At 41.1% G+C, this 11,966-nt stretch overlaps 2 pseudogenes; one reads left to right on the top strand and one right to left on the bottom strand.

The window, feature by feature from the left end:
- The first annotated feature begins 643 nt into the window (after positions 1 to 643).
- Positions 644 to 3,917, top strand: LOC132424674 (UDP-N-acetylglucosamine--peptide N-acetylglucosaminyltransferase 110 kDa subunit pseudogene; annotated as a pseudogene).
- Positions 3,918 to 8,013: 4,096 nt separating this feature from the next.
- Positions 8,014 to 8,561, bottom strand: LOC132430043 (ferritin light chain pseudogene; annotated as a pseudogene).
- Between the last annotated feature and the right edge of the window lie 3,405 nt (positions 8,562 to 11,966).

The raw sequence follows: 11,966 nt of genomic DNA, 5'->3' as shown, positions 1-11,966 counted from the left end.
GAAGACCCAACGCAGACAAAATAAAAATAAATAAATAAATAAAAATTATTTTTAAAAAAGTAAGGCATGAGAAATATGATGAGGCATGAGAAATATGATGAGGAGAAATTAGCTAATGTTTTCAGAACTTTTAAAATATCAAACTCAGTCTCTAAGATTTTAGCATTATATACAATATCGGTTACTTATTAGTGGTTTGGGAAGGCCAATTTAAAATTTTCTGATCTTACCATATTGAAATTCATGGCCCTAATGTTTTCCACATTGACTATGTGAATAATGAAGAAAACTCAATCATGTATTTCATTTCCAACTGGACAGAAAACAAAATTTTAAAAAGTGTTTGGACTACTGACTTTTGATTTCTTCTAAGGCAAATGTATAGGTAATTTTTATTCCCTTATTAGGAGAAAAATGGTGGAAGAGGGCAGGGTTAAGAATTAAGATTTCAAGAGCGTGAGAGGTAGATGGCCAACCAGAGTTCCTAAGGTTCGGTGCCTGTAACTGTCGCCGCCGCTTAAGCCTGCCAAAGCAGTGGTACGGCTGCTGCGCTTGTGTTTGCTACCTCTAGAAACATTCTTGCCAGTAGTGGCGGCAGCGGGACTCAATTACCCCCTTTTCTCACTCTCTCCAGAAGCTCCAGATGGCGTCTTCTGTGGGCAACGTGGCCGACAGCACAGAACCAACGAGACGTATGCTTTCCTTCCAAGGGTTAGCTGAGTTGGCACATCAGGAATATCAGGCAGGAGATTTTGAGGCAGCTGAGAGACACTGCATGCAGCTGTGGAGACAGGAGCCAGACAATACTGGAGTACTTTTATTACTTTCATCTATACATTTCCAGTGTCGAAGGCTGGACAGATCTGCCCACTATAGTACTCTGGCAATTAAACAGAACCCTCTTCTGGCAGAAGCCTATTCGAATTTGGGGAATGTGTACAAGGAAAGAGGGCAGTTGCAGGAAGCAGTTGAGCATTACCGGCATGCATTGCGTCTCAAACCAGACTTCATTGATGGTTATATTAACCTGGCAGCCGCTTTGGTAGCAGCAGGCGACAAGGAAGGGGCAGTACAAGCTTACGTCTCTGCCCTTCAGTACAATCGTGATTTGTACAGTGTTTGCAGTGACCTAGGGGACCTGCTCAAAGCCCTGGGTCGGTTGGAAGAAGCCAAAGCATGTTATGTGAAAGCAATTGAGACGCAACCGAACTTTGCAGTAGCTTGGAGTAATCTTGGCTGTGTTTTCAATGCACAAGGGGAGATTTGGCTTGCAATTCATCACTTTGAAAAGGCTGTCAACCTTGACCCCAATTTTCTGGATGCTTATATCAATTTAGGAAATGTCTTGAAAGAGGCACGGATTTTTGACAGAGCTGTGGCAGCTTACCTTCGTGCCATAAGCTTGAGTCCAAATCATGCAGTGGTGCATGGCAACCTGGCTTGTGTATACTATGAGCAAGGCCTGATAGATCTGGCAATAGACACCTACAGGCGAGCTATTGAATTGCAACCACATTTCCCTGATGCTTACTGCAACCTAGCCAATGCTCTCAAAGAGAAGGGCAGTGTTGCCGAAGCAGAAGACTGTTATAATACAGCTCTGTGGCTGTGTCCCACCCATGCAGACTCTCTGAATAACCTAGCCAATATCAACCGAGAACAGGGAAACATTGAAGAGGCAGTTTGCTTGTATCGTAAAGCATTAGAAGTCTTCCCAGAGTTTGCTGCTGCCCATTCAAATTTAGCAAGTGTATTGCAGCAGCAGGGAAAACTGCAGGAAGCTCTGATGCATTATAAGGAGGCTATTCGAATCAGTCCTACCTTTGCTGATGCCTACTGTAATATGGGAAACACTCTAAAGGAGATGCAGGACGTTCAGGGAGCCTTGCAGTGTTATACTCGTGCCATTCAGATTAACCCTGCATTTGCGGATGCCCACAGCAGTCTGGCTTCCATTCACAAGGATTCAGGGAATATTCCAGAAGCAATTGCTTCTTATCGCACTGCTCTGAAGCTTAAACCTGATTTTCCTGACGCTTATTGTAATTTGGCTCATTGCCTGCAGATCGTCTGTGATTGGACAGACTATGATGAGCGAATGAAGAAGTTGGTCAGCATTGTGACTGACCAGCTGGAGAAGAATAGGTTGCCTTCTGTGCAGCCTCATCATAGTATGCTCTATCCTCTTTCTCATGGCTTCAGGAAGGCTATTGCTGAGCGGCATGGGAACCTCTGCTTGGATAAGATAAATGTCCTTCATAAACCACCGTATGAACATCCAAAAGACTTGAAGCTCAGTGATGGTCGACTGCGTGTAGGATACGTGAGTTCTGACTTTGGGAATCATCCTACTTCTCATCTTATGCAGTCTATTCCAGGCATGCACAATCCTGATAAATTTGAGGTATTCTGTTATGCCCTGAGCCCAGATGATGGCACAAACTTCCGAGCAAAGGTGATGGCAGAAGCCCATCATTTCATTGATCTTTCTCAGATTCCATGCAATGGGAAAGCAGCTGATCGCATCCATCAAGATGGTATACACATCCTTGTAAATATGAATGGTTATACCAAGTGTGCTCGAAATGAACTCTTTGCTCTCAGGCCAGCTCCTATTCAGGCAATGTGGCTGGGCTACCCTGGGACCAGTGGCGTGCTTTTCATGGATTATATCATCACTGATCAGGAAACTTCACCTGCTGAAGTTGCTGAGCAGTATTCTGAGAAACTGGCTTATATGCCCCATTCTTTCTTTATTGGTGATCATGCTAATATGTTCCCTCACCTGAAGAAGAAAGCAGTCATCGATTTTAAGTCCAATGGGCACATTTATGACAATCGGATTGTGCTGAATGGCATCGACCTCAAAGCATTTCTTGATAGTCTGCCAGATGTGAAAATTGTCAAGATGAAGTATCCTGATGGAGGGCACAACGCAGACAGCAGTAATACAGCTCTTAATATGCCTGTCATTCCAATGAATACTATTGCAGAAGCAGTTATTGAAATGATTAACAGAGGACAAATTCAGATAACAATTAATGGATTCAGTATTAGCAATGGGCTGGCAACTACTCTGATCAACAATAAGGCTGCCACTGGAGAAGAGGTTCCCCATACCATTACTGTAACCACACGTTCTCAGTACGGGTTACCGGAAGATGCCATTGTGTACTGTAACTTCAATCAGTTATATAAAATTGATCCATCTACTTTGCAGATGTGGGCAAATATTCTGAAGCGTGTTCCCAATAGTGTACTGTGGCTGTTGCGTTTTCCAGCAGTAGGAGAACTTAATATCCAACAGTATGCACAAAATATGGGCCTTCCCCTGAACCGTATCATTTTTTCACCTGTTGCTCCTAAAGAGGAACATGTTCGGAGAGGCCAGCTGGCTGATGTCTGCTTGGACACTCCACTCTGTAATGGACACACCACAGGGATGGATGTCCTTTGGGCAGGGACACCCATGGTGACTATGCCAGGAGAGACTCTTGCTTCCCGAGTTGCAGCTTCCCAGCTCACTTGTTTAGGCTGTCTTGAGCTTATTGCTAAAAATAGACAAGAATATGAAGACATAGCTGTGAAACTGGGAACTGATCTAGAATACCTGAAGAAAATTCGTGGCAAAGTCTGGAAGCAGAGAACATCTAGCCCTCTATTCAACACCAAACAATACACAATGGAACTAGAGCAGCTCTATCTACAGATGTGGGAGCATTATGCAGCTGGCAACAAACCTGATCACATGATTAAGCCTGTTGAAGTCACTGAGTCGGCCTAAATAATGACTGTGTGCACAGGAGAATTACCCCTGTACCTGAGCCTCAACCTTCTGGGGGAAAGGGAACTACTTTTTCCCTATCTGTACAATACCATGCTGCAGATGGGTGACAGACAATGATAAGAAATAGCACAGCCAGACTTGCTTCCTGCATGATCATGATAGGGAGAGACACAAGAGGTGGGAAACTGCTGTTCCACAAGGAGTCTCCATAGAATTTTGCAGCAGCCAGGTGTCTGGAAGGTCTGGAAGGTAAGTCTGGAAGGTCTGATCTCCCTTGGTCTTCCATGGGGTGGATGGTTAGTGTGGACGGGAGATAGAGATTGCCCAGCTGTTTTGTGATTATCATGAATTGATTGAGTCTTCTGAATTAAATTTTTTCTTTATATTTTGGGTATTGGAGCTTTTAAAAATGTTTGGTTTCAGATATTTTTATTCATGTCAAGTGTATATGATTCTCTTGAGATAAGGTTTTAAGCTAAAATATTCCTTGTTTTAGTTTCTGAACTCTACAGATATGGGGACTTTGCTGGTGTAGTCTTTTTATAGGTTTTATAAACCACTTGAGCCTATATCAGTCATTTTAGTGTCTGACATAATGTTTGGAACTATCAGTGCTTTGTTGGTTTATAGATGATGGCTTAAATTCTTTTCCTGGTCCGTTTCCTTCTTCCCTTCCCCCCACTTTAAAAATTCTCCTGTAACTTGGCTAACAAAAAACCAAGTCTGATTCAAAACCTCCCAGAGTGTTTCTCTTAAACACATCATCTGGTGCCAAATGAAGATTCTTAGGAGTGAATATTAATTACGAAGGGCACAGTTGTGGTACTGTCACTGATGATAATAATAATGGATTTTTGGCCTAGAGTTTTGACCTATTTCACCAGTGTTTTACCGTTGACTGCCCCTCTATGCTGCTTCCAAAAGTGATAGTGTGTGATAAGATTTTTACTTCCATTTCTAAAGTTTGGTTTTTTTTAAGTGAGTCCTGTTCTTCCTTTTTCTTTCAGCAGAAATGAAATCCCAGGTAAGTATAAGTATTCAAATATTTGATCTGTAAGTCACAGTTATCTCCAGTACATTAAATAACTTTCATCAAAAAACAGTTATAGGTAAAGAGCTCTGAAGGACCAGCTATGTATATGATAATTATGTTTCAGACCTTCTAGGGTATTATATATAATAACTTGTCTTCTGGACGTGGTCTTGAAGTCTTTATGGATTCAGCCTCAGTAGTAGCGAACTGCACTGCTACTTGGTTTGGAGTACAAATTAGACTTTAGCCCTCCTGGAGGTTGAGTTTTTGGTATTGAAAACCATAGGAATGAAATTATTGTATTTCAACAAAGGATGGAGGGCTTGAGGCTTAAACAAGCCAACATATGAATATATGTTTTTGTCTTGCTCTACTGCATATATGCTGTCTACTAACAGATATTTTGCCTGCTAGTAGTGTTCTAGATTATGTCTTTCCAAAGTGTGGAGGCAGTGCACCTATTCTGTAGTTGCAGCTGATGCCTGAATATATCCTAGCTCACAAATTATTGATTAATAAGAACTTGAATTTCTGAAAGATTTGTACTGTTAACCAAAACCTGAGCAAGGAGTCTCAAATGTAATTCTTAGCCAGAATTACATGTTAATGTACCATTTAAAGTGTAAATCAAGGAACATCAGTGTAGGGATTTCTTTTAATTTATTTTTTATCTGCTTGAAATATCAGTTAAAAGTTGCCAGCTTGTTTGCAGATGAACAGACGTTTGAAGTTCACCAAACTGCTTAATGTGGAATAGGATAATAGACTTCCAACGCCCTCAAGGCCGTGACCTGCAGCCATTTTACATAGCACATCATCCTCCTATAGGGATGAACCTTTCCCTGGCCCGAAAAGTAGCAGCTCTGTTGAAGCTTTGCTTATTGTAGCAGGCTTTTGTTTCCAGGTAACATGTCTGTGGAAGACTTAATTCTGAATAGAGATGTAGATATTACTGGAAACTAATTGTTTTTTCTATTATACTCTGCTTTATCAAAAAAGTAAAACATTTAAATTGTGCTACAGAAGTTCAGATGTTGTCTTGCAATCTTTAAACTATAAATGAATGAGTTGCCCTTAAAAAAAAAAAAAAGAATTAAGCAGTTAAGCTGTTGGTCCCACATCAGACAAATTATCCTTATACCTCCTGTCAGTATTGTTAAGAGAGACTGTTATTTTATTAATCCTTATGATCCCGTGATTCTTTCTTTCATGTTTCAGGGCACAGCAGGTGAGAGAGTGGATTTGTTAAGCTGGGTGGGTTTATCCTTCTTTTATGCGTTCATTCAATTTTATGTTCATTTACTTATTGTACACATATGGCAATAGAAGCTGCTAAAGCAATCATTGCTATTCTGCAAAACAACAAGGCACAGAAGCAGATGTCTTATTTCCGAGATTTTTCCCCCCAGAATTATTATGATTAAAGATCCTTTCCCCCACTCCCTGGAGAGGACAAGGGGCTGCTCGCTGCAGGTTTTTTAATGACTTGGGGAAAGGCTCAAGTATCCCCCATTATGGTAATCCACCCCAGGGGCAAACCACACAAGAATATTATGAATTTATTTTATTTTTCTATCCTTGCAAAGGTAATACTCAGCTCATTAGAATATGAAAACTATACTGTCAAATTTCAGAATTACATGGATGAAGAAAATCACCAAAGTGGCATCATATCATGTGTATTATAGTTGTATTTACTATATTGACTATATTAACTATGTTGTGTTAACAATATATTGTATAACTATATACAGTGAAAAGGCAAAATGCTGTAACTTATTTCAGAGAAAATAATTATGTTGGCAAACCCCAAATTGTACATTGTAGATGGGTCCTAGGAAAAGAAGATTTAATTCATAGTGGACAAGAGGTTAGCTTCTGTTTTCAGCCATGTGCTATTTCAAGAAATTACACATCATGAATAATACAGGATATAAGAGGAATAGTCTAAAGACAGAAAAGCACATTTTGATTAGGAAAGAGAATTTAAGACTTAAGTCTTTTTTTTTTTAAGGAAAACTGCCTTATTACTATGAGATAAGAAAATTGTTTCCTTCTTTTCTTCCTTGCTTTCTTCTTCTTTTTTTTTAACCTTTTTTTATTTTGGATATTTGACCTCTAAGCTGAGATGACTGGAAATGCCTCCTCTGGGCATCAACCTTTTTGAAAGACTTTTTCCCCCTCCCTAAGGGCTGTTTGTCTCTTGGAGGCATTGTCTACATTACTCACCAAGAGGCAAGCATTGGTCCTTGCACTAAATGCTGACATCTCCTGATAAGAGGGAAGCTGCAAAGTAGAACAATTGAAGGTCAATATGTTGATATTGGTCTCAAGCGCATTGATGTACATTTGTGTATTGGGGAAGGGGAGTGAAGCTTGAGAGTGGGCCAGTGGGGAGGGGTAAATATTTTGTGATGCTGTCTACCTATGGGCTTATAAAGTTTACAGCTGCATTAGGAGGACAAGCATTACCATTAGCATGAAAAGTAGGGCAGACCTCAGTTGCAAAAACCTTTTACACATAGGGCAATACGTAAATGATACACCTTATTGCATTCACCCACTCACCCTCCCCTGTTCACACTAATTGGAAATTTCAATCCATTTCAGAGAAGTAACACAACTATCAATCATTTTCCCTGGCACGAATCTTTCAGGAGGAAGAAAATGGAATACACCTAGCAACAGAGCTCACGCACTAGCCCATGTGTCTTAGATTTAATATCTGATCACTAGCTGGATTGAAGCCAAGAGGTGGTTCACAAAGTTGCTGCACGTTAGAATCACCTGGGGAACTCTGAGACCTCCCCGTGCCCAGGCTCCTCCCTAGACCTACTGAATCAAAATCTCTGGGGCTGGGACCCAGACACCAATGTTTTTCTTAAAAGCTCTTTAGGTGATTCATACGAGCAGCAAAGCTTGAGAACCAGCACAATAACGGGAACAAACTTATTTCACACAGATAAAGTGGGGCAATTCATATGTTAAAAGAACATGAATATATATATATATTTATTTATTTATTACTCTTTATTCTGTTTGTGTTTCAAATAGGCTTTTTTTGTTTTCTTCTGCAAAAAGCGTTGTCTCCATTTGGTCCAAGGCTTGGGAGAGGGCTCCAGGGCGGTTACAAAGCTGCCTAGTGGCTGCAGAGCGGGGCATCAGGCAGAAGCTCTGACGCCAGAGGGGCTCCTCAGAGGCCGCTGGACTTCAGAGACTCCTGTTTGTGCTCGAGGGTGAGCCTTTCAAAGAGATACTCGCCCAGCACAGCCTGCGGACCAGCCAGCCTGCGGAGGTTGGTCAGGTGGTCGCCCATCTTCTTGATGAGGTTCACCTGCTCCTCCAGGAAGCGGCTCTCCAGGAAGTCACAGAGGTGGGAGTCTGCGTGGGCGGAACGCAGGGCGCGCAGATCCGATAGTGCCTGGTTCAGGTTCTTCTCCCTAAGAATGGCGGCTTCCACAGCGTCCTGGGTTTTACCCCACTCATCTTGAGAAGGCTTCCGCGCATCCTGGAAGAGGGCGCGGTCGCAGCACTGGCTTTGCATTTTCAAGAGACGCTGGGCACCCTCACACTTCTCCTCAGCCAGTTGGCGAAAAATGTGGCCCACACTGTCCAGAATCTCATTGTTGCTGTCGAAATAGAAGCTCAGAGAGAGGTAAGTGTCCCCAGATGCATGTTGAACAGGCGGTGGACGGCGGCCTCTACCTCGATGGAATAATTCCGACGAACCTGGGAACTCATGGTTGATCAGTGATAAGGAGCTAATCTCAAAAAAACGGTGTTGGTCTGTCCTGGAGGCTGGATAGCTGAGTGGCTGATTCCAAAGGTTGTGACAGGAAGAAAGGTTGAAGGGTGGTCGGGGGCTGGAGCAAGGAGCGTCTCTGGGTCTGTTCATTCCAAACACTGTTGAAGCAAAAGACAGATCTGCAGGACCGCCGAGCGCACTGCCTCAAATAGGCTTTGATATAAATGAACGAGAAGTCCAAGAAAGGACAAAACGTACCCTTCCCCCGACCAAAATAGCTGGCGATACTAGAATCTAGACCTGGGAAGGGATTCTTCCATTACTTTCTTAACATTCCAAGCCACTAGAGCAGTGGTTCTCAACGTATGGTCACCTTGTAACCAAGCAGTACCCTATGGGGCCTTCCTAGGACAGACCCATCCCCCATATCCTCTGCTGTAGTTCCTCTCTGAAGTACTCAGATAATAATATCTCAGGCATATTTCTTGAGTTTTCAGATGCTAAAAACCACCACCCAGTGGAAGAAATTAACTCCTTGATGATCATGAGCACGTAGCCCCCAGACCTTCTGGCACCTAAGGATGGATAATGTTATCTGCCCTGTGGCCTCAACATCAACCAATCAGAGGATTGTGCACGAGCTGATCACATTCCCTGGGACGTCCCTCCCTCACCTGGCCTTTAAAAATGCTTTGCTGAAATCCTTTGGAGATTTCAGGGTGTTTTGGAACACGGGCCACCCCTCTCCTTGCTTGATCCTGCAATAAACCTTTTTCTGCTCCAGACTCCAACCTTTAGGTTTGTTTGGCCTCACTGTGCTTCAGACACACGAACCTGCATTCAGTAACAACCTGACCAGCTTTACCAGCGTCCCCTGATAATGTGTCAGATATTCAAGTTTTAGGGCCCTGTCCCAGCAGTATGGAATCAGCAACTCTGGTGGGGCTCAGTGATCTCTGTTATAACAGGCCCTCCAGATGATTTTTATTCGCATTAAAGTTTGAAAATATCTGCATTGTCAGCTGGCCAAAGCGTCCATCAGCAGGTGAAGGGGAGTGGCGCCTGGAAAAGATAGGGACCAACCAAGGCAAGTACAGCAGCATTTGCCGTGGTAGTAATGGAGAATGCCTTTTCTCCACTGGTTGGCACAGACTAGGATCTGGGAGCAGTGGCAGGGTTATTTAGGGTGCTTTACATTTCAATGTAGAGGGACCGCTGTCCTGGTTTGCCAGGGACTTCCCCTGTGTGAGCACTTAAAATCTCATCCTGGCAAACCCCTTAGCCCTGGGTTTGAAAAACTTAGGGAATAACATGAAATGTAGGGGAAACATGATCTAGGTTTTGGGCAAGTCACAAGTGCTAATTAAATCTAAGCAAGTTGGACAACATCTAGCCTTCTCTACCCAGTTTCGGGGAGGTAAATCTGATTGGGTGAAAGGACTTATTGTTAAGAGATCTTTGTAGAAACATCCCCTTCTTCTTAGTCCGCTGGTTCTCAGTTCTGGCTAGACACTGGCATCATCTGAGGAGATTTAAAATGATTTTATTGGTCTAGGATGACCAACTGTTGGTGTGAGGGTTTTTAAAAAGTGCTTCAGATGATTCTAATGCGCAACCAAATTTAGGTGCCACTGCTTAAGCTTTTGAACCGCTGCTACATATTTTCACCTCATCTTCCTATGAGAATATCCAACTGTAGCTGAGGTTTTGTTTTTTTTTTCTTTTTTTAACTGTCTTATTATAAGATTTACTGTCTTAAATAAGATTGAATGTACAGAAAATCCTGCTAGTCCTTCTGGTATAGCTGGATACTTAGCATAATATCGTTAAGATATATACCATTTAAGTATTGTGACTGGCCTTTTTTAAATTAACATATGCGTTGAATTAGTACGATCTCTTGACGTTGTCATGTTGGGAAGCTATACCTCCAATCTGCTGCCATTGCTGAATATCTGGACACCTCTTATTAGGAATTGCTTTTAAAAATCTTTAGGGATTAAAACCAAGATTGCAGTATTATTTGTACTGCGACCACAAAAACCTCACAAAGTTCCCCCGCTCTACCTTCTACCCTCATCTCTAACCCTTGGCAACTTCTAATCTGTTCTCCAGCTCCACAGTTTTGTTATTTTAAGAATAATATGTAAACATAATCATGAATTACTTAATCTTCGGAGATTGGCTTTTTAAAATTTTTCCCTCGGCATCATTCCCTTGAAGTTCATTTCAATTTTTGCATATATTAATAATTTGTTCCTTTTTGTTGCTTGGTAGTATTCTATCATAAGATTTTATCACAATTTGTTTCAACATTCATCCATTGAAAGACACTTGGGTAGTTGCCAGTTTTTGGCTATTATAAATAAAACTGCTATGAACATTTATGTGTAAATTTCTGTGGGAACTTAATTAAGTTTTTGTTTCTTTTGGATAAATGCTCGAGAGTACAAGTACTGCATTGTAGGGTGAATCTACTTTTAGGATTAAAAGAGACTGTCAAGCTGTTTCTCAGAGTAGCTAAATCATTTTATTTTCCCACCAGTGATGTGATATAATTTTTCTACGTACTCGCCAGCATTTGATGTTGTCACTATACTTTAATTTTAATTGTTCTCTGACATCTCATTATGGTCTTAATTTGCATTTCCCTAATGGCTAATGATGTTGAGCATCTTTTCATGTGCTTCTTTGCCATGTGTATATTCTCTTCCATGAAATGTCTGTTCCTGTCTTCTGCCTATTTTCTAGTTGGATTTTTTAAAGTTGTTTGGAGAGTTCTTTGTATATTATAGATACAAGTCATTTGTCTCATATGGGATTTTCAAATATGTTTTCCCACTGTGCAGTTTGAGTTTTCATCCACTTAAAAGGATCTTCTATGAAGCATTTTTAACTCATTTTGATGAGATCCAATTTATCAGTTTTTGCTTTTATTGATCATACTTTTGGTGTCAAGTCCAAGAATTATTCACCTAGTTCTAGATGCCAAAGATTTTCTGCTATTTTTTTTTCTAAAAATGTCCTGCTTTTATATTTAAGATTATGATCCACTTTGATTTAATTTTTGTGTAAGGTGTGGAGGTTTAGCTTAAGGTTCATTTTTTGTTTGTTTGTTTTTGTCGAGGGATGTCCAACTGTTTCAGTACCATTTTTTGAAAAGTCTATTCTTCCTTGATAGCTTTTGCACTGCTGTCAAAAACAAGTTAAATGTATTTATGTCAGTCTATTTCTGGGTTCTCTATTCCATTCCATTGATCTATGTATCTACCCTGCATCATTACTGCAAAATCTTGAAATTGAGTAGATTAATTCCTCCCATTTTAATCCTTTACAAATTGTTTTAGCTATTCTTCAGCCTTTTCTTACCATATAAATCTTAGAATAAGCTTGTCTATATC

Source organism: Delphinus delphis, chromosome 1, assembly GCF_949987515.2.
Source record: "Delphinus delphis chromosome 1, mDelDel1.2, whole genome shotgun sequence".
Taxonomy (NCBI): Eukaryota; Metazoa; Chordata; class Mammalia; order Artiodactyla; family Delphinidae; genus Delphinus; species Delphinus delphis.
This window is presented reverse-complemented; position numbering and strand designations above follow the sequence as displayed.